Genomic DNA, 22804 nt, shown 5'->3' with positions numbered 1-22804 from the left:
GACAGTAGTAGGGAACCCCATAAGGGAAGGGATTTCCTAATCAAACCCAGCCCCTTGTCTATATTACCCTCTGAGATTGGTGTCAGTATGTTAGCCTGGACACCTACATACTTAAATGAATCATAGCACCACTTGAGGCAAGCTCTTGGTATTTTCGCCCTGTCCATTTCTGGGACTGGGAAAAGGGGGAACAGGAGCAACTTGGTCCAGTTCACATTGAGGGCTAACAACTCTCTGGACTCCTTCAATAGCATAATCAGTGCAGTGGGTGAGGTGGTGACATCCCAAAAGAAGATCAAAGCATCCTCCGCGTACAGCGAGACTATGTGCACCACACCATGTGACAGGAAACCCCATTGGCGTATCCACAGGCACAAGCTACAAGCCAGTAGTGCCAAGGCGAAAAATCATGGTTGACAAAGGGCATTCCTGTCTTGTGCCTCTCTGGATTGCAAAGCTTTCAGAGATCAGTTGGCCCGTCTGAATGCAAGCCATCGGGATTTCGTAGATGGCATGTATCCATCCAAGAGACCCTGGTCCTATGCCCATTCTCTCCAGCGTAACCATCAGGTATTACCAGCCCAAAGTATCAACTGTCTTTTCAATTTCCAGTCACATCGGCACTTGGGTCTGAGCTATATTTGGGGTGGCCCCTATTAGGCTTAGTAGTCAACAAATATTTAAAAAGGTTCTACATCCCGGTATAAGCCCAGATTAACCATTGTGAATAAGGATGCCAATCATCGGGAGACGCCTATTACCTAGCACTTTCCCCAGAATCTTATAGTCTAAGTTGAGGAGCGACAGGGGGGTACAATCTGACATCTAGTGGGTCACGACCTGGTTTAAGTAGAACCACGAGCAACATCTCAGGGAGCAAGTCCAGAAGTTGGACAAGCATCCGTGCCTCATTGAGCATGTCTAGAAGATATTGGGAAAGGAGAGCACTAAAGGAAGCACAATACTCAATTGGTAGGCCGTCAGTACCCAGTGTTTTGTTACAGCCAATCTGAGCAATGGCCGCTCACACTTCCTCCAGTTGGAGGAGTGCTTTCAGTTCAACTCTTTATATCAGGGCTAACCCAGACAGCAGAAGATTCTGAAGGAATCCATTCATGCAGTCAGGAAGAGGTGTCTTGCCAGCCGCGTATAAAGTGTGGTAGTAATCTCGGAACGCGATTTTAATGCCCCTTTGGGCGTTAACCATTGTGCCATCTCTCAACTTGATGGAACCAATCAGCATTCTCTACTGATCCTCCTTCACCAGCCAAACCAGTAGCCTGCGCGATTGGTCTCTTACTGCATGGAGGAGCACGGTCCACCGTTTGCGGTTGTGTCTCGCCCAACCTCACCTCAGTCTCCCTGTGTTTGGACTGTAGATGCCGAAACCACTCAACACAACATTTGTGTTCTGTCGGGCCATCTCCGTCTCAAGGAAACACAGTACTGTTCCATCATCAATAGTTCATCAGTCAGAACCGGCAAACTTCCCATGTGGTGGCGAGCCATTGTCCCTCTATGACCACTTTCTGGGGATCTCACTCTAGGGCTCTGGTAGGGGTGGTGTCCATGTTAATGTATAAGTACTTAATAATAGATGCTGCTATGGTTTTCCTGAAAGGGGGTTTCCCAGTGCTTCCGTCTGGAGTTTCCAAGTCGGTACAGCAGGGGGTTGTTTGCCCTAATGGAGCATCAGTAACAATGGCAATGTTGGCTGTGCACGGTACACGTTAGCAATTTATAGCACAGGATAGAGGTGTATGTTGGTGTGCTCTTGGAATAAAGTGTTAGGTGACAGCGTACTGTGGCCCAGATAATCTGTCCCAAGGAGAGGGTTGCCTCTGGATGAGATGTGTGCACTTCACCAAGAACAATTTCGGTATCTTTCCAGCCAGCATGGTATTCATCAGCCAGTTCTCAAAAAAGGAGTTCCATGCTCAGCCATTCAGAGTGTTCAGGGAAGCCCAAGAGGCAGACACTGCTGCGTTGTGAGCAACTCTCTGCATCTTCTAGCCATCTATGGAGGGAGGTCTCCTCTTCCTGCATGCCCTTCAATTGTGTCAGGGGATCGAGCAGCGTAGGACGCAAGGAGGTCAGTGAGGATTCTGCAGCATCCACCCTCTCCATTAGCTTCAGCTATTCTGTTTGAAGAAGATTTACATCCAGTGATACAGTATCTTAGTTGGTTTCCAGCAATATCTTGGCATCCATTATAGCGTGCAGGACCTTTTGAACTGGACAGATGTTTGCACAGAGTGAACTCTAGGAGGGCAGCGGGCTGAGGCTCGGTTCAGAAGGGGCAAATAGCTCTGTCTCTTCAGTCGGGCAAGAGGTTAGGCCTTTGCTGGATCTTGGCTTCACCATTGTGACCTTGAAAGAGGTGAAAGGTTGAATAGTGGTGTGATCTCTTCCCCCTAGGGATAGCAGGTCACACGTGAGTCCCCTGGCCAGTCTACACACCCAGCTCCAGATGGTGTAAGTGATCAATATAGAAAGGCCTCAGGAGTGGGGGCACTGAAATAACACATGCTAGTCCACCCCTGCTTCAGGCAAAAGGAACAGATATGTCAAAGGTTCACAGAGAGCTAGAAGTGCCATAGGTTCAGACAGGGAGCAGCGGCAGGACTCCCAATCCCATTATCCTGTGGATGTACAATGGGCCCAGGTGTGCATCCTCAACAGATGGAGGCCCCCACAGGTAGTGTAATGGAAGTCTTAACAGCCAGGCCTGGCAATCCAGTACACCTAGTTGCTGGGGCCTCAGGCCCCTCAGACCAGGATAGCGCCGTGCTGACTCCTCATGCTGCTGCTCTCCTCAATTCTCATTTCTGCCCCAATAGATCAGCGGCCCTCTCTGCAGTCCGGCCCGGTTCCAAGTGCAGGAGGTTGTTTTCTAAGGCTGGTATGACCCACCAATAATGCCAAAGTGGGAGGCCTGCTCATTTCAGGGTTCTCCCGCATTCGGCACTCAACTCTCTACTTCCCCAGTGACAGGGTAGCATGTGGCCGCCAATCGGTGCATGAGCAATAAGCACAGTCTTGGCCCCATTAGGCCACAGACACTGCGTGGAGGGAGCCACGCTGGCACTTTGTTGCAAAGGTCCGCACGTAGCTGGCAGACCACAAGTCTTCCTCACCATCGTAGGTGGAGAGATAGCACTGCGCTCGCAGCAGTCCTGCCCGTCCTTGGTTGAAGGCCTTGTAGTGTCCGATAGCCTCCGGGTGAGATTATGTGTGGTGGAAGATCGTGCCTCCTCCTGTTCACTGCTGCATTATGGGTTCCAAAGAGGGTTCTGCATCTCTCGTGCTCTGCACAGTCAGGCAGCCACAGAAACCAGTGGATGGGGGCCCTCTCAGTTATTTGCCGCTACCAAGTGCCATGTTAGTTCAATGCGGTAGCTCATTGCTGCTCAGTCCAGCATAGCTCCTCTCATTGTCTTTGCAGCTGCAGCTCTCATACGCGGTCTGGGGTCACTGCACTGCCACGTCACGACATCACTCCACAAAAGTGTTGCTGTTGGGGGCCAAGTCGTCACCTTGACACACAGCCACCCAGGTGCTGCCTGAAAGCAAGAGTCAGGCGTCATCGATCTGCAGCTGCCGCACAAGAAGACTGTGGCAAGCAATATTCGGCATCTCAGGCCCGGATGCCTCAAGATTTATCAGGATTCTGTGCAGGCCCCTGCGAAGCTCGTTAGAGCTTGTCTGGTCTCGCCACTATGTTGGCCACACCATCCCACTGAAAAATGGCTAGAGGAGTTTTTTACGACCAGGACATGAGAAACGTAAGTGCACAAGCCCTACTTTTAAAATACAATGCACCCTGCCCTACGAGTCTCTAGGGCCTTCCTTTGGGATGACATATGTTTTAAAAACGAAAGGTTTAGGCCTATTTTGCCAGGTCAAAAGAGCAGTTTAAAACTGCAGTACAAGCTGCAGTGAGACCTGTTCTACAGTGCTACTTTAGTGAGTCGCACAACGAGTGAGGCAGGCCCAATAGTAGCATTTAATTTACATGCCCTGGGTACATGTAGTTCCGTTAAATAGGGACTTACAAGTATATTAAATTCCAATTGTACTATTTCTTAGAGAGAGAGCACCAGCACTTTACCACTGTTTAGCAGGACAAAGTGTGCAGAGTCCCATTGCCAACAAAAACGGGTTGAGCAATAGAAGGAACAAATCTGGAGAAGACCCTGCAAAAAAGGGCAAGTCTAACACCATTACTTAGGGAGTGACCAGAAGTTGCCCCATCCACAGACTTGCACTGGGCATAAATGTGGCACCTCAACAGACGGAGGATTGCATCTGCTGTTATGACGTGTGAGAAGACAGCCAACGGCAGGACCTGCTCCCATTTGTACTCAGAAGTGGACTCAAAGGATCAAAACCTATACGTGCATAGACTACTTCCTGGCCTCTTCAGCATTCCAAGCTCGTGTCCAGGCGACTACCATAGAGCCATGCGCTCTGTCAGATCACACACCCATTACTTTAAAAGCCCAAATTGACATGGATCGCACCAGAGTCCCCGGTTGGAGGTTCCAGCATACTATCAGAGAGACACAGGGTACGGTCGACTCATTGAGACGCATGATCATAGACTATCTTAGTTGAAACGATGACGAGCATACCTCCTTAGAGATAATATGGGAAGCTCTCAAACAGTGGTGCATGGAGAGCTGATCTCTCTCTCTCTGCAATGGAAAACAAAGCCTGGAAATAACAGAGGGCGCTGCCTGAGAAGAAGGTAGCTGAATTGGAATGCTCCCACAAACGCATGGGAGCCCCAAGAGTCTGGAGGGAACTAGAGAAAGCCTGTCTTCAACTGTGACAATTAGATTGGGATCGAGCATGAATATGCCATTGCGCGGCTCAAACAAATATTATTTATGGGGCAACCGCTGTGGGAACTTTCTAGCCCACAAATTAAGAGCACAACTCCAGATCAACACCATCAAGATGGTAAGCTCCTCCTCTCTGGGAGAAGCGCGCACAGATCCACAAATGGCGACGGTGTTCTCTGAATTTTACAGATCGTTATACGCAGCAGACACCTCCATCAACACAGATCCCTCCATATATCTCATTAACTGTACACTCACTCCACCTTCACAGAGAGACGCAACTCTTCTTGATAAACCAATCCAGACAGAGGATGTGATATCAGCCATTTCCCGCCTCAAGATAGGGAAGTCGCCAGGCCCAGATGGCTACCCCCCACTTTTTATAAAACTTTCTGTTCCAAGCTGGCCCCAATACTTCCAAGGCTCTTTAATTCCTTTTCGGAGACCAACGCCCTCACCCCCAGTATACTAGATGCGATCATCGCTGTAATTCCCAAACCAGGCAAGGATCTGGAGGAGTGTGGCTCCTAATGGCCCATCTCACTCCTAAACATAGATGCTAAGCTGTTCACTGGCATCTTGGTGCAACGCCTCAATCCCTACATGCCCGGGTTAGTTGACCCTGACCAAGCGGGTTTCATACCACACCGACAATGCCGGGATAACACAGAGAGACTCCAACATCTTATAGACAAAACACATAGGTCGCACAGAGAGGCTCTATTACTCACTATAGACGCGGAAAAGGCGTTCGACAGAGTGCACTGGCCCTACCTCTTTCGGGTGTGGGAACGCTTTGGTGTTGGACCAACATTCCTGAAATGGATAAAATGCGTATACAAAGAGCCAAAAGCGGCTGTCCGGGTCAATGAAACGCTGTCCTCGACCTTCCCGATTCAGCATGGAACGAATCAGAGCTGTTCACTCTCCCCACTTCTATTTGCCCTTTACATGGAACCCCTGGCACAGAGATTACGTGTCAATCCCCTTCTAACTGGCATTAAATTCGGGGGCGATTACCACCTAATAAGCCTCTACGCAGATGACGTGATCCTCACGCTGTCAGAACCTATGATCTCACTACCGGATGTAACTGACGCTGTACACAAATTTGGATCCACATTGGGCTTCAAGGTGAATGTACAAAAATGGCAAATTCTGAATCTTTCAGTTCCCCCCACCCACGAAGCGGAGTTACGCTCAAAAATCTCCTACGTTTGGACGTCATCGCATGTCCCATACCTTGGCATTGAATTGGCAAATACAACTACAAAAACAGCTCATAAGTACTATGCTGCCCTCTCCAAAGCTGTACTGAAGGACTTGGAGGTCTGGAGCAAACACAAACTCTCACGGTTAGGCAGAGTAGCAGCAATAAAAATGACAATCCTACCACGCATTCTCTACCTATTTCAAACAATCCCCTTTCCCCTGCCACCTAAAACCCTGGCTACACTACAATCGTCGATACTCACATTCATCTGGGACCGGAAACCTGCACGCATACCGCACCAAGCCCTGTATCTTCCTAAGACAAAAGGGGGGCTGGCGTTCCCCTCCCTTCTGAAAAACTACCAAGCGGCCCAACTGCAGTTCCTGAAAGAATGGAGCCACCCACTCACCGAGAAACACTGGTGTTTTATGGACCAAGCAGTTGCGAGGTCACATATTTGGAAGGAGCGCTGGCAACGCAGACACAGGGCTGTAGGACTGTACTCCTTCCCTTTCACTAGCACGACACTCTGGGTATGGGACTCAGTGGTGGTCAAGAACAGTCTGACGTCCTTTCCCTCCCCATGACACCGATTTGTGCTAACCCAGACTTTGCCCCTGGCCTGAAGGCAGAGGGGCTTTCAACAATGGCCTGACAGGGGATGTAAGAGGGTGGGGAGCCTATTCGACCCAGACGGCATCATACCCTTTGACCGCCTAAAAGACGATTACGGGCTCATGGAGGCAGATAGAATGACATACTACCAGCTTAGACACTTGGTGCTCCAACCAACGGTCAAGCCCATAGTGGCGAGACCACTCACAGCATTCAAGAAATGGCTAATGCTTAAAAAAGATGATAAGCGGCTGATTTCCAAGCTTTATAAACACCTTACAGCCGCCACATCAATACCCAAAACCAAGGGACAAAAAAGATGGAAGGCCGAAGTGGGGAGGGATCTAACAGAAGAGGAATGGGAAGAAATACAATACAGGGCACATCACACAGCCCACAACATGTCAGGCGCTGAAACAGCCTATAAAATAGCAACATACTGGTACTACACCCCTGCAAGAATCCATACATGGAACCTCACTAAATCTGAACTTTGCTGGAGATGGTGCGGAAGCACAGGTACACTAATACACCTGTTATGGCACTGTCCCAAGCTAAAAAGATACTGGAGTAGCATCCTAGATGAAACCGACAGAGTATTCCACACAGAGATTCCCAAACTCTCAACATACACCATCCTTGCCTTAGCCAACCCCCTCACTTTCCCTCTTCGATCCTTAAGAGGACATCAAATTGCCCTTGACCCCAATGCTGCTCACCAGACGATATTAGCTCAGTGGGGCACAGACAGAATTCCAAGCTACACCTCGTGGCTGCACAAACTATGGTTTATTCTGGGGATGGAGAAACTTTCTCTTGCAGTGGAACAACGAGCAGCAGAAGTTTCCTCTTTATGGGCACCCTTTATACAAATCTGAGCTACGGAATTCAACGAAATCACATGCCCTGCATATCTAAGAACCCTACGCCTGCTGAGGGACAACTGATATCCTCAATTATATCTAGAGCTACTCGCCTACCCACTGGGCTGGACGGGGACTGGACAAATTATCTAACACACTTGTGGAAGTAGGATTTGGGGAGATCCTTGACATAATCATAGGGAGGAGTTGATACATTTTTCACCACTTGTTCTTGTTGACTGTTTTTGTATCTAAAACGCACATGCAACAATGATTATAATGTGACCCTCCGAGAGAAACCTTCATCAGATTACATGTGTTTTGAGTGCTATTAACGCTGCAGGCCTGTAAGGTTTTAGGCATATAGCTGTGTTCCTTTTCTTTCCTTAAACCAAAATATCAATAAACAGATTTGATCCATAAAATAAATATTCTTTGTGTAGCAGGTTGGCCTGGCTTATAGTGGGTACCTTGCGGTACTTACACCTTGTGCCAAGTCCAGTTATCCCTTATTAGTAGATTAGTATTGTTCTAGCAGCTTAGGCTGATAGAGGTAGCTATAGCAGAGCAGCTTAGGCTGAACTAGGAGACATGCAAAGCTCCTACTATACCACTTATATCACTTAGCACTATATCATAAGAAAACACAATACTCAGAGTTACTAAAACTCAGGGGGGGCAGGAGCCCACTAAACACCGGATGAAGGTGCAAAAGGGCTGCCTCCAGGTGGAAGAAGCCGAAGATTCTGCAACTACGGAAGGTGCCAGGAATTTCTCCTTTGGTCAGAAGATGTCCCACGGCATGCTGGAGGATGCAGAGTTGTTTCCACGCAGAAAGACAGCAAACAAGCCTTGCTAGCTGCGTTTGCGTTTGAGGATTTTGGGTGCTGCCAGGGCCCAGGAAGGAGCAGGAGGTCGCCCCTTGGAGGAGGAGACAGAGGGGGCGCTCAGCAACACGGAGAGCCCACGCAGAAGCAGGCAGCACCCGCAGAAGCATCTGAACAGGCGTTCAGAAGATCTGAGCACGACAGTCGACTCAGTACAACAAAAGAGGATCCAACGAAGACAGGAGTCCAACTCAGCGAGTTGGGCAATGCAGGACGAAGTGCTGGGGACCTGGGCTAGGCTGTGCACGAAGGAAGTCTTGCAAAAGTGCACAGAAGCCCGAGCAGCTGCAGTTCACGCAGTACACAGGATTGCTGTCTGGCGTGGGGAGGCAAGGACTTACCTCCACCAAATTTGGGCAGAAGGGCCACTGGACTGTCGGGGACACTTGGACCCAGCTCCTGTGTTCCAGGGACCACGCTGATCAGGATGAGAGGGGACCCAGAGGATCAGTGATGCAGAAGTTAGGTGCCTGCGTTGGCAGGGGGAACATTCCCTCGACCAACGGGAGAATTCTTCTTGGCTTCCAGTGCAGGGTGAAGGCAGACAGCCCTCAGAGCATGCACCACCAGGAAAGAGTCGAGAAAGCCGGCAGGATTAGATGCTACAATGTTGCTGTTAGTCTTCTTGCTACTTAGTTGCAGTTTTACAGGCGTCCTGGAGCAGTCAGCAGTCGATCCTTGGCAGAAGTTGAAGAGAGAAGTGCAGAGGAACTCTGGTGAGCTCTTGCATTCGTTATCTGAAGAGAAACTGTAGGAGGCTGGACTGGCTTGTAGTGAGTACCAAGGGGTACTTGCACCTTGCACCAGGCCCAGTTATCCCTTATTAGTGTATAGGGTGTCTAGCAGCTTAGGCTGATAGATAATGGTAGCTTAGCAGAGCAGCTTAGGCTGAACTAGGAGACGTGTGAAGCTACTACAGTACCACTTAGTGTCATATGCACAATATCATAAGAAAACACAATACACAGTTATACTAAAAATAAAGGTACTTTATTTTTATGACAATATGCCAAAGTATCTTAGAGTGTACCCTCAGTGAGAGGATAGGAAATATACACAAGATATATATACACAATAGCAAAAATATGCAGTATAGTCTTAGAAAACAGTGCAAACAATGTATAGTTACAATAGGATGCAATGGGGAAACATAGGGATAGGGACAACACAAACCATATACTCCAAAAGTGGAATGCGAACCACGAATGGACCCCAAACCTATGTGACCTTGTAGAGGGTCGCTGGGACTATTAGAAAATAGTGAGAGTTAGAAAAATAACCCTCCCCAAGACCCTGAAAAGTGAGTGCAAAGTGCACTAAAGTTCCCCTAAGGACAAAAGAGTCGTGTTAGAGGAATAATGCAGGAAAGACACAAACCAGCAATGCAACAACTGTGGATTTCCAATCTAGGGTACCTGTGGAACAAGGGGACCAAGTCCAAAAGTCACAAGCAAGTCGGAGATGGGCAGATGCCCAGGAAATGCCAGATGCGGGTGCAAAGAAGCTTCTACTGGACAGAAGAAGCTGAGGTTTCTGCAGGAACGAAAAGGGCTAGAGACTTCCCCTTTGGTGGACGGATCCCTCTCGCCTTGGAGAGTCGTGCAGAAGTGTTTTCCCGCCGGAAGGACGCCAACAAGCCTTGCTACACGCAAATCGTGCGTTTGCCGTTTTTGGACGCTGCCGGGGCCCAGGAGGGACCAGGAGGTCGCAAATTGGACCTGAAGAGAGAGGGGACGGCGAGCAAGACAAAGAGCCCTCACTGAAGCAGGTAGCACCCGGAGAAGTGCCAGAAACAGGCACTACGAGGATGCGTGAAACGGTGCTCGCCGAAGTTGCACAAAGGAGTCCCACGTCGCCGGAGACCAACTTAGAAAGTCGTGCAATGCAGGTTAGAGTGCCGTGGACCCAGGCTTGGCTGTGCACAAAGGATTTCCGCCGGAAGTGCACAGGGGCCGGAGTAGCTGCAAAGTCGCGGTTCCCAGCAATGCAGCCCAGCGAGGTGAGGCAAGGACTTACCTCCACCAAACTTGGGCTGAAGAGTCACTGGACTGTGGGGGTCACTTGGACAGCGTCGCTGGATTCGAGGGACCTCGCTCGTCGTGCTGAGAGGAGACCCAAGGGACCGGTAATGCAGCTTTTTGGTGCCTGCGGTTGCAGGGGGAAGATTCCGTCGACCCACGGGAGATTTCTTCGGAGCTTCTGGTGCAGAGGGGAGGCAGGCTAGCCCCACAGCATGCACAAGCAGGAAAACAGTCGAGAAGGCGGCAGGATCAGCGTTACAGAGTTGCAGTAGTCGTCTTTGCTACTATGTTGCAGGTTTGCAGGCTTCCAGCGCGGTCAGCGGTCGTTTCCTTATCAGAAGGTGAAGAGGGAGATGCAGAGGAACTCGGATGAGCTCTTGCATTCGTTATCTAAAGTTTCCCCAGAGACAGAGACCCTAAATAGCCAGAAAAGAGGGTTTGGCTACCTAGGAGAGAGGAAAGGCTACTAACACCTGAAGGAGCCTATCAGCAGGAGTCTCTGACGTCACCTGATGGCACTGGCCACTCAGAGCAGTCCAGTGTGCCAGCAGCACCTCTGTTTCCAAGATGGCAGAGGTCTGGAGCACACTGGAGGAGCTCTGGACACCTCCCAGGGGAGGTGCAGGTCAGGGGAGTGGTCACTCCCCTTTCCTTTGTCCAGTTTCGCGCCAGAGCAGGGGCTAAGGGGTCCCTGAACCGGTGTAGACTGGCTTATGCAGAATTGGGCACCTCTGTGCCCAACAAAGCATTTCCAGAGGCTGGGGGAGGCTACTCCTCCCCTGCCTTCACACCATTTTCCAAAGGGAGAGGGTGTCACACCCTCTCTCAGAGGAAGTTCTTTGTTCTGCCATCCTGGGCCAGGCCTGACTGGACCCCAGGAGGGCAGCTGCCTGTCTGAGGGGTTGGCAGCAGCAGCAGCTGCATTGAAACCCCAGGAAGGGCAGTTTGGCAGTACCAGGGTCTGTGCTACAGACCACTGGGATCATGGAATTGTACCAACAATGCCAGGATGGCATAGAGGGGGCAATTCCATGATCATAGACATGTTACATGGCCATATTCGGAGTTACCATGGTGAAGCTACATATAGGTAGTGACCTATATGTAGTGCACGCGTGTAACTGTGTCCCCGCACTCACAAAGTTCAGGGAATTGGCTCTGAACAATGTGGGGGCACCTTGGCTAGTGCCAGGGTGCCCTCACACTAAGTAACTTTGCACCCAACCTTTACCAGGTAAAGGTTAGACATATAGGTGACTTATAAGTTACTTAAGTGCAGTGTAAAATGGCTGTGAAATAACGTGGACGTTATTTCACTCAGGCTGCAGTGGCAGGCCTGTGTAAGAATTGTCAGAGCTCCCTATGGGTGGCAAAAGAAATGCTGCAGCCCATAGGGATCTCCTGGAACCCCAATACCCTGGGTACCTCAGTACCATATACTAGGGAATTATAAGGGTGTTCCAGTAAGCCAATGTAAATTGGTAAAAATGGTCACTAGCCTGTTAGTGACAATTTGGAAAGAAATGAGAGAGCATAACCACGGAGGTTCTGATTAGCAGAGCCTCAGTGAGACAGTTAGTCACTACACAGGTAACACATTCAGGCACACTTATGAGCACTGGGGCCCTGGGTTACCAGGGTCCCAGTGACACATACAACTAAAACAACATATATACAGTGAAAAATGGGGGTAACATGCCAGGCAAGATGGTACTTTCCTACACAACCCCCCCCCCAAACGAAGGACAATAAGACTAGCCATGACCTGATGAGTCTTCATTGTCTAAGTGGAAATATCTGGAGAGTCCATCTGCATTAGAGTGGCTACTCCCAGGTCTATGTTCCACTGTATAGTCCATTCCCTGTAGGGATATGGACCACCTCAACAATTTAGGATTTTCACCTTTCATTTGTTTTAGCCAAAGTAGAGGTTTGTGGTCTGTCTGAACAATTAAGTGAGTGCCAAACAGGTATGGCCTCAACTTCTTCAGAGCCCAGACCACAGCAAAGGCCTCCCTCTCAATGGCAGACCAACGCTTTTCTCTAGGGGTCAACCTCCTACTAATAAAAGCAACAGGTTGATCCTGGCCCTCAGAATTAAGTTGTGATAGGACTGCCCCTACTCCTAATTCAGATGCATCAGTCTGGACATAGAATTTTTTAGAGTAACAAGGGCTTTTCAGGACAGGTGCAGAGCACATGGCCTGCTTCAGCTCATCAAAAGCTTTCTGACAGCTTGCTGTCCATAATACCTTTTTAGGCATTTTCTTGGATGTGAGGTCATTAAGAGGGGCTGCAATGGAGCCATAGTTCTTAATGAACCTCCTGTAATACCCAGTGAGGCCTAGGAAGGCTCTCACCTGAGTCTGAGTGGTAGGGGGAACCCAATCAATAATAGTTTGGATTTTCCCCTGAAGTGGTGCAATCTGTTCCCCACCAACAAGGTGTCCCAGATAAACCACCTTACCCTGCCCTATCTGGCACTTTGAAGCCTTGATAGTGAGGCCTGCCTTTTGCAGAGCCTCCAAAACTTTCCATAGGTGGACCAGGTGATCATCCCAGCTGGAGCTAAAGACAGCTATATCGTCCAAATATGCTGCACTGAAAGCTTCCAGCCCTTGCAGGACTGTGTTCACCAACCTCTGAAAAGTGGCAGGTGCATTTTTCAAACCAAAAGGCATTACAGTAAACTGGTAATGTCCTCCAATGGTAGAAAATGCAGTCTTAGGTTTAGCATCTTCTGACAATTTGATCTGCCAATACCCTGCAGTCAAATCAAAAGTGCTTAGATACTTGGCAGATGCCAGTGTATCTATGAGCTCATCTGCCCTGGGTATAGGGTGAGCATCAGTTTTGGTTACCAAGTTGAGACCTCTATAGTCTACACAAAACCTCATTTCCTTCTTTCCATCTTTAGAATTGGGTTTTGGTACCAGTACCACAGGAGAAGCCCATGGACTGTCAGAGTGCTCAACCACTCCTAGTTCCAACATTTTCTGAACTTCTTGCTTTATGCAGTCCCTGACATGGTCAGGCTGCCTATAGATCTTACTTTTGACAGGTAAACTGTCTCCATTATCTATAGTGTGCTCACACCAAGAAGTGGTGCCTGGCACAGTACAGAAGAGTTCTGAAAATTGTCCTAGGAGATTAATGCAATTATCTTTCTGCTCAGCAGTAAGACAATCAGCCAAAACTACCCCTTCCACAAGAGCATCTTGTTCTGTGGAAGAGAAGAGATCAGGTAGAGGATCACTGTCTTCTTCCTGTCCCTCATCAGTTGCCATGAGCAGGGTGAGATCAGCCCTGTCATAGTAGGGTTTCAGGCGGTTGACATGGAGCACCCTAAGGGGACTCCTGGCAGTGCCTAAGTCAACCAAGTAGGTGACTTCACCCTTCTTTTCAACAATTGTGTGGGGTCCACTCCATTTATCTTGGAGTGCTCTTGGGGCCACAGGCTCCAAGACCCACACTTTCTGCCCTGGTTGGTACTGAACCAAAACAGCCTTCTGATCATGCCATTGCTTCTGGAGCTCTTGGCTGGCCTGAAGGTTTTTACTGGCCTTTTTCATGTACTCAGCCATCCTTGATCTGAGGCCAAGTACATAATCCACAATATCCTGCTTAGGAGCTTTTAAAGGTTGTTCCCAACCCTCCTTTACAAGTGTGAGTGGACCCCTAACAGGGTGTCCAAAAAGAAGTTCAAAGGGGCTGAAGCCCACTCCTTTCTGGGGTACCTCCCTGTAGGCAAAAAGGAGGCATGGTAGAAGGATATCGCATCTCCTGCGGAGTTTTTCAGGGAGACCCATAATCATGCCTTTGAGAGTTTTAGTAAATCTCTCCACCAGTCCATTTGTTTGTAGATGATAGGGTGTTGTGAACTTGTACGTTACACCACACTCCTTCCACATGGCCTTTAAGTATGCAGACATGAAATTGCTTCCTCTGTCTGATACTACTTCCTTTGGGAAGCCCACCCTGGAAAATATTCCCAGGAGGGCCTTTGCCACTGCAGGAGCTGTAGTGGTCCTTAAAGGAATTGCTTCAGGGTATCTTGTGGCATGGTCCACTACCACCAAGATAAACCTATTGCCTGAAGCAGTAGGAGGGTCAAGGGGGCCAACTATGTCAACCCCTACCCTTTCAAAGGGAACCCCAACCACAGGCAGTGGGATAAGGGGTGCCTTTGGAGTGCCACCTGTCTTGCCACTGGCTTGACAGGTTTCACAGGACTTACAAAATTCCTTTGTGTCCTCAGACATCCTAGGCCAATGAAACAATGGAACCAATCTGTCCCAAGTTTTCATTTGACCCAGGTGCCCAGCTTAGGGAATGTCATGTGCCAGTGTTAGGAGGAACTTTCTGTACTCCTGAGGAATCACTAATCTCCTGGCAGCTCCAGGTTTAGGATCCCTATGCTCAGTGTACAAGAGGTTGTCCTCCCAGTAAACTCTGTGAGAGTCACTGACATCCCCATTAGCCTGTTTGACAGCTTGCTGTCTGAGACCCTCTAATGTGGGACAGGTTTGCTGTGCCACACTCAGCTCCTCTCTGGCAGGCCCCCCTTCACCCAAAAGCTCAGCAGTGTCTGCTTCCTGCTCCTCTGGTGTAGGTTCTGCACAGGGAGGGAATTCTTCTTCCTCAGAAGTAGAATCCACTGTAGAGGGAGGGATAGTAGGAAGTGGTTTGCTTCTACTAGCCCTAGCTTTAGGGAGCACTTGGTCCATTGTTCCAGGATCCAAGCTTCCCTGTCCTTTTTGCTTTTTGGCCTGAGCCCTTGTCAAAGCAAAAATATGCCCTGGGATGCCCAGCATTGCTGCATGGGCCTCCAACTCCACATCTGACCAAGCTGATGTCTCCAAATCATTCCCTAATAGACAGTCTACAGGTAAATCTGAAGCTACCACAACTTTCTTTGGACCAGTTACCCCCCCCCCAGTTACCCCCCCCCAGAGATTTACAACAGCCATGGGGTGGCTTTGTGTTATGTTGTGAGCATCGGTTACTTGGTACTGGTGTCCAAGTATGTGTTGTTCAGGGTGCACCAGTTTCTCAATCACTATTGTGACACTGGCACCTGTGTCCCTGTAGGCCTGGACCTCAACACCATTTATTAGGGTTAGTTGCTTGTACTTCTCCAAGTTATGGGGGCAAGCAACCAAAGTGGCTAAATCAATAGCCCCTTCAGAGACTAAAGTAGCCTCTGTGGTCTCCCTAATCAGACCAACCCCAACTAAATTACCAAAAGTGAGCCCAGCTACTCCCTTGGATTGGCTATTAGTAGGTTTGCTCCCACCACCACTGCTATTAGTAGGGACACTAGGTGTAGCAGTAGGGGTTGTAGTGGTAGGAGCTGTGGTGCCTTTCTTTGGACAACTGGGATCTGTTGTCCAATGGCCTTTTATTTTACATAAATAGCACCATGGTTTCTTTTCCTTGTTCTGATTAAAGGAGGATTTGGACCCACCACCCCCACCAGAGTGTTTTTGTGGGCCTGATGAAGACTCATTTTTAGATTTGTCCCCACCCTTGTCAGAAGACTTACCATCCTTCTTTTTGTTGCCATCTTTGTCACCCCCTGTATGAACTTTTCTGTTCACTCTTGTTCTGACCCATTTGTCTGCCTTCTTTCCCAATTCTTGGGGAGAGGTCAGATCAGAGTCCACCAAGTACTGGTGCAACAAATCAGACACACAATTATTAAGAATATGCTCTCTCAGGATCAAGTTATACAGGCTGTCATAATCAGTAACTTTACTGCCATGTAACCACCCCTCCAAGGCCTTCACTGCCTGGTCAATGAAATCAACCCAGTCTTGTGAAGACTCCTTTTTGGTCTCTCTGAACTTTATCCTGTACTGTTCAGTGGTTAAGCCATAACCATCCAGGAGTGCATTCTTAAGAACTTGGAAATTATTAGCATCATTTTCTTTCACAGTAAGGAGCCTATCCCTACCTTTTCCACTAAATGATAGCCATAGGATAGCAGCCCACTGCCTTTGAGGGACATCCTGTACAACACAGGCCCTCTCCAGTGCAGCAAACCACTTGTTAATGTCATCCCCCTCCTTATAAGGGGGAACTATCTTGTGCAGATTCCTGGAATCATGCTCTTTTGCAGGATGACTATGGGGAATACTGCTGCTGCCACCATGGGTATCTAAACCCAACTTCTGTCTTTCCTTCTCTAATTCAAAAGACTGTCTATCCAAATCCAGCTGTTGCTTTTTAAGCTTCAGTCTGGTTTGTTCCACCCTCAAATTATTGAGTTCCCTCTCTAACATTCTGTCATCAGGGTTGGTGGGAGGGACATTTCTAGAAACAGAGCTATGATGGGAATGAACAGAAGGAGACCTGTCCCTTACAGAAGCCAACTTAACAGCTTGGTTTACAGAAACATTACTACCAGTATGGTGAGAATAAATGCTTTTGCTATGATGTGAGACAACACTATTTCTTTGGTGTGGCTCATCATCATTACCATCTATGCTAGATTGTCTAGTAATGGGCAGGCTAGGAAGTTTCTTTCCTGAATCTTTTCCTGGGGGAGTCCCTGAATCAGATTGGGAACTATTAGGTACTTTTTCAACAGATGGGCCACCTCTGGCCTTATCCTGTTCTCTAACCATGTTAATTAACAGTTCCAAGGCAGGATTCTTCCCTAAACTCAAACCTCTCTCTATACAGAGACTCCTTGCTCTTTTCCAGCTAAGGTTGTCATATACAAGTTTGGACAGAACAACACTTTGGCCTGTGCCAGACATTTTTTAGAGAGAGTTAAAGTGATAGAGAAAGAGACAAAAGTTTTCAGAACTTTTTGGAAGGACAGAAAAAAACTTTTTAAACTTTTAAGAACTTTTTGAAAGTTTAGAAGTACTTTTCAGCACTTAGAAAAGAGTGAAAAGAGGAAATGCAAAACTTTTTGGCTATGTGTATATACACTGACCTTGTTTTGTATATTTTTCTCTTATGAAAAGTACAATGACAAGAGTGGTAAGTAGTCTCAAGCACTTATCCCACCACTGCACAACCAATGTAGGAGGCTGGACTGGCTTGTAGTGAGTACCAAGGGGTACTTGCACCTTGCACCAGGCCCAGTTATCCCTTATTAGTGTATAGGGTGTCTAGCAGCTTAGGCTGATAGATAATGGTAGCTTAGCAGAGCAGCTTAGGCTGAACTAGGAGACGTGTGAAGCTACTACAGTACCACTTAGTGTCATATGCACAATATCATAAGAAAACACAATACACAGTTATACTAAAAATAAAGGTACTTTATTTTTATGACAATATGCCAAAGTATCTTAGAGTGTACCCTCAGTGAGAGGATAGGAAATATACACAAGATATATATACACAATAGCAAAAATATGCAGTATAGTCTTAGAAAACAGTGCAAACAATGTATAGTTACAATAGGATGCAATGGGGAAACATAGGGATAGGGGCAACACAAACCATATACTCCAAAAGTGGAATGCGAACCACGAATGGACCCCAAACCTATGTGACCTTGTAGAGGGTCGCTGGGACTATTAGAAAATAGTGAGAGTTAGAAAAATAACCCTCCCCAAGACCCTGAAAAGTGAGTGCAAAGTGCACTAAAGTTCCCCTAAGGACAAAAGAGTCGTGTTAGAGGAATAATGCAGGAAAGACACAAACCAGCAATGCAACAACTGTGGATTTCCAATCTAGGGTACCTGTGGAACAAGGGGACCAAGTCCAAAAGTCACAAGCAAGTCGGAGATGGGCAGATGCCCAGGAAATGCCAGCTGCGGGTGCAAAGAAGCTTCTACTGGACAGAAGAAGCTGAGGTTTCTGCAGGAACGAAAAGGGCTAGAGACTTCCCCTTTGGTGGACGGATCCCTCTCGCCTTGGAGAGTCGTGCAGAAGTGTTTTCCCGCCGGAAGGACGCCAACAAGCCTTGCTAGACGCAAATCGTGCGTTTGGCGTTTTTGGACGCTGCCGGGGCCCAGGAGGGACCAGGAGGTCGCAAATTGGACCTGAAGAGAGAGGGGACGTCGAGCAAGACAAAGAGCCCTCACTGAAGCAGGTAGCACCCGGAGAAGTGCCAGAAACAGGCACTACGAGGATGCGTGAAACGGTGCTCGCCGAAGTTGCACAAAGGAGTCCCACGTCGCCGGAGACCAACTTAGAAAGTCGTGCAATGCAGGTTAGAGTGCCGTGGACCCAGGCTTGGCTGTGCACAAAGGATTTCCGCCGGAAGTGCACAGGGGCCGGAGTAGCTGCAAAGTCGCGGTTCCCAGCAATGCAGCCCAGCGAGGTGAGGCAAGGACTTACCTCCACCAAACTTGGGCTGAAGAGTCACTGGACTGTGGGGGTCACTTGGACAGCGTCGCTGGATTCGAGGGACCTCGCTCGTCGTGCTGAGAGGAGACCCAAGGGACCGGTAATGCAGCTTTTTGGTGCCTGCGGTTGCAGGGGGAAGATTCCGTCGACCCATGGGAGATTTCTTCGGAGCTTCTGGTGCAGAGAGGAGGCAGGCTACCCCCACAGCATGCACAAGCAGGAAAACAGTCGAGAAGGCGGCAGGATCAGCGTTACAGAGTTGCAGTAGTCGTCTTTGCTACTATGTTGCAGGTTTGCAGGCTTCCAGCGCGGTCAGCGGTCGTTTCCTTATCAGAAGGTGAAGAGGGAGATGCAGAGGAACTCGGATGAGCTCTTGCATTCGTTATCTAAAGTTTCCCCAGAGACAGAGACCCTAAATAGCCAGAAAAGAGGGTTTGGCTACCTAGGAGAGAGGAAAGGCTACTAACACCTGAAGGAGCCTATCAGCAGGAGTCTCTGACGTCACCTGATGGCACTGGCCACTCAGAGCAGTCCAGTGTGCCAGCAGCACCTCTGTTTCCAAGATGGCAGAGGTCTGGAGCACACTGGAGGAGCTCTGGACACCTCCCAGGGGAGGTGCAGGTCAGGGGAGTGGTCACTCCCCTTTCCTTTGTCCAGTTTCGCGCCAGAGCAGGGGCTAAGGGGTCCCTGAACCGGTGTAGACTGGCTTATGCAGAATTGGGCACCTCTGTGCCCAACAAAGCATTTCCAGAGGCTGGGGGAGGCTACTCCTCCCCTGCCTTCACACCATTTTCCAAAGGGAGAGGGTGTCACACCCTCTCTCAGAGGAAGTTCTTTGTTCTGCCATCCTGGGCCAGGCCTGGCTGGACCCCAGGAGGGCAGCTGCCTGTCTGAGGGGTTGGCAGCAGCAGCAGCTGCAGTGAAACCCCAGGAAGGGCAGTTTGGCAGTACCAGGGTCTGTGCTACAGACCACTGGGATCATGGAATTGTACCAACAATGCCAGGATGGCATAGAGGGGGCAATTCCATGATCATAGACATGTTACATGGCCATATTCGGAGTTACCATGGTGAAGCTACATATAGGTAGTGACCTATATGTAGTGCACGCGTGTAATGGTGTCCCCGCACTCACAAAGTTCAGGGAATTGGCTCTGAACAATGTGGGGGCACCTTGGCTAGTGCCAGGGTGCCCTCACACTAAGTAACTTTGCACCCAACCTTTACCAGGTAAAGGTTAGACATATAGGTGACTTATAAGTTACTTAAGTGCAGTGTAAAATGGCTGTGAAATAACGTGGACGTTATTTCACTCAGGCTGCAGTGGCAGGCCTGTGTAAGAATTGTCAGAGCTCCCTATGGGTGGCAAAAGAAATGCTGCAGCCCATAGGGATCTCCTGGAACCCCAATACCCTGGGTACCTCAGTACCATATACTAGGGAATTATAAGGGTGTTCCAGTAAGCCAATGTAAATTGGTAAAAATGGTCACTAGCCTGTTAGTGACAATTTGGAAAGAAATGAGAGAGCATAACCACGGAGGTTCTGATTAGCAGAGCCTCAGTGAGACAGTTAGTCACTACACAGGTAACACATTCAGGCACACTTATGAGCACTGGGGCCATGGGTTACCAGGGTCCCAGTGACACATACAACTAAAACAACATATATACAGTGAAAAATGGGGGTAACATGCCAGGCAAGATGGTACTTTCCTACAGAACCCCACAGGAGAGACCTTAAATAGCCCTCAGAGGAGGATTGGCTACAAAGAAAGGGAAGCACCTATCAGGAGTGGTCTCTGACATCACCTGCTGACACTGGCCACTCAGAGATGTCCATTGTGCCCTCACACCTCTGCATCCAAGATGGCAGAGGTCTGGAACACACTGGAGGAGCCCTGGGCACCTCCCCTTGGGACGTGCTGGTCAGGGGAGTGGTCACTCCCCTTTCCTTTGTCCAGTTTCGCGCCAGAGCAAGGCTGGGGGGATCCCTGAACTGGTGTAGACTGGCTTATGCAAGGAGGGCACCATCTGTGCCCTTCAAAGCATTTCCAGAGGCCAGGAGAGGCTACTCCTCTCAGGCCCTTAACTATTTCCAAAGGGAGAGGGTGTAAAACCCTCTTCTCAGAGGAAATCCTTTGTTCTGCCTTCTTGGGACTGGGCAGCCCAGGCCCCAGGGGGGCAGAAACCTGTCTGAGGGTTGGCAGCAGCGGTAGCTGCAGAGAAAACCCCGGAGAGTTATTTTGGCAGTACCTGGGCTCTATGCTGGAGCCCCGGGGATGCATGGAATTGTCCCCCCAATGCCAGAATGGTATTGGGGTGACAATTCCATGATCTTAGACATGTTACATAGCCATGTTCGGAGTTACCATAGTGACGCTACATATAGGTATTGCGTGTAATGGTGTCCCCGCACTCACAAAGTCCGGGGAAATCACCCTGAACAATGTGGGGGCACCTAGGCTAGTGTCAGGGTGCCCTCACACTAAGTAACTTTGCACCTAACCTTCAATAAGTGAGGGTTAGACATATAGGTGACTTATAAGTTACTTAAGTGCAGTGTAAAATAGCTGTGAAATAACGTTATTTCACTCAGGCTGCTGTAGCAGTCCTGTTTAAGAATTGTCTGAGCTCCCTATGGGTGGCAAAAGAAATGCTGCAGCCTATAGGGATCTCCTGGAACCCCAATACCCTGGGTACCTAGGTACCATTTACTAGGGAATTATAAGGTTGTTCCAGTGTGCCAATCAGAATTGGTAAAATTAGTCACTAGCCTGCAGTGACAATTTTAAAAGCAGAGAGAGCATAAACACTGAGGTTCTGGTTAGCAGAGCCTCAGTGATACAGTTAGGCACCACACAGGGCACACTTTATGAGCACTGGGGTCCTGGCTAGCAGGATCCCAGTGACACAGGCAAAAACAAACATACATACAAGTAAAAATGGGGGTAACACTCCAGGCAAGATGGTACTTTCCTACACTTTGCTGTTGTAAATTGGAGTGAGTGGGATTTTTATTGTATTGACTTTTTAACTGTTTTTGGTACTTCTAGGTGCTTCACACATTTTCTTAAGTTGAGTCTATTTGCTCTGTGCCATAGCTACCAGGTTTAATTTACTAAATCTCTATTGGCCCTAACAAGAATAGTACCATTAATACTTGTAGTGGACTACTATTTACCCAACCTAATAATCCACTTTCTCATAACGTTACTCTCTACTCAAGTCCATTCCAGGACATCTTTTTGGGCCAACATCTGCTATATGTGTTCCAATATTCTACTGCTTTCTCACAGTAACTAAATACAAATATATGCACATTATATTCAGCTAGACACCACTGTTCCTCTCAATTTAAATGAATACAACTTACAAATGAGGGATGTCCGTCGTTGGTCCAGAAGCACACAATCCATGCTGAGTTATAAGGATAAATATTGACTACCTAAATTAACCTACTACCTACTTAAGAGCCACTATACCCAGGTTCATTTTATCTGGGATGCTGAAACTCTGGCATAGATCTGAACACACATGTGCATGATGGACACCAATGCTAAATAAAGACAAGGAAATTAGCAAAACTCTGTCCTCCACACCATTAAGAGTGGTAATTATTTTGGTGCAGCAGGCAGAAGACTGTAGGTGGTGGACAATGAAGCTCTTTACTGAGTAGAAGTGGTGACAGTTTTAAGTTTGAGTAGTGAACCATCCTTCCCGCTCACAGCCATGATTAGGCAAGTGCCTATGTCCTAATACATCTTTACAGTATGTTTTACACCTAGATATGCTCTAAAGCATAACTTTAGTTATTTTAATTTGATTAAGTTAGTAGTGTTCTTAACATTAATTAATGAATATTTCCCATTGTGCATTGAGTTTGAGTGGATCATCCTCTAGAATGAGCTTAAAGAGGCTTTCGTCATACTTATCAAATACTGCACTAGCCACCCCTCATCTTTACAATAAACTGAGTTCACAACTAAGAACGACAACTATCTAAGTGATTGTTCCAACAAAACAGAAAATAAAATCAGGCAAGTATAA

At 48.3% G+C, this 22804-nt stretch overlaps 1 protein-coding gene across 1 annotated transcript in view; it reads right to left on the bottom strand.

Annotated features, from left to right (window-relative positions):
- The window catches only part of TBC1D8B (TBC1 domain family member 8B), a 783045-nt gene that overhangs the window by 537593 nt on the left and 222648 nt on the right, over window positions 1-22804 (bottom strand). The window lies entirely within an intron of this gene.

The sequence above is a fragment of the Pleurodeles waltl genome, chromosome 2_1 (genome assembly GCF_031143425.1).
Source record: "Pleurodeles waltl isolate 20211129_DDA chromosome 2_1, aPleWal1.hap1.20221129, whole genome shotgun sequence".
In the NCBI taxonomy this organism is placed as follows: domain Eukaryota; kingdom Metazoa; phylum Chordata; class Amphibia; order Caudata; family Salamandridae; genus Pleurodeles; species Pleurodeles waltl.
The sequence above is the reverse complement of the archived record's forward strand: the minus strand, read 5'-3'. Positions and strand labels throughout refer to the sequence as shown.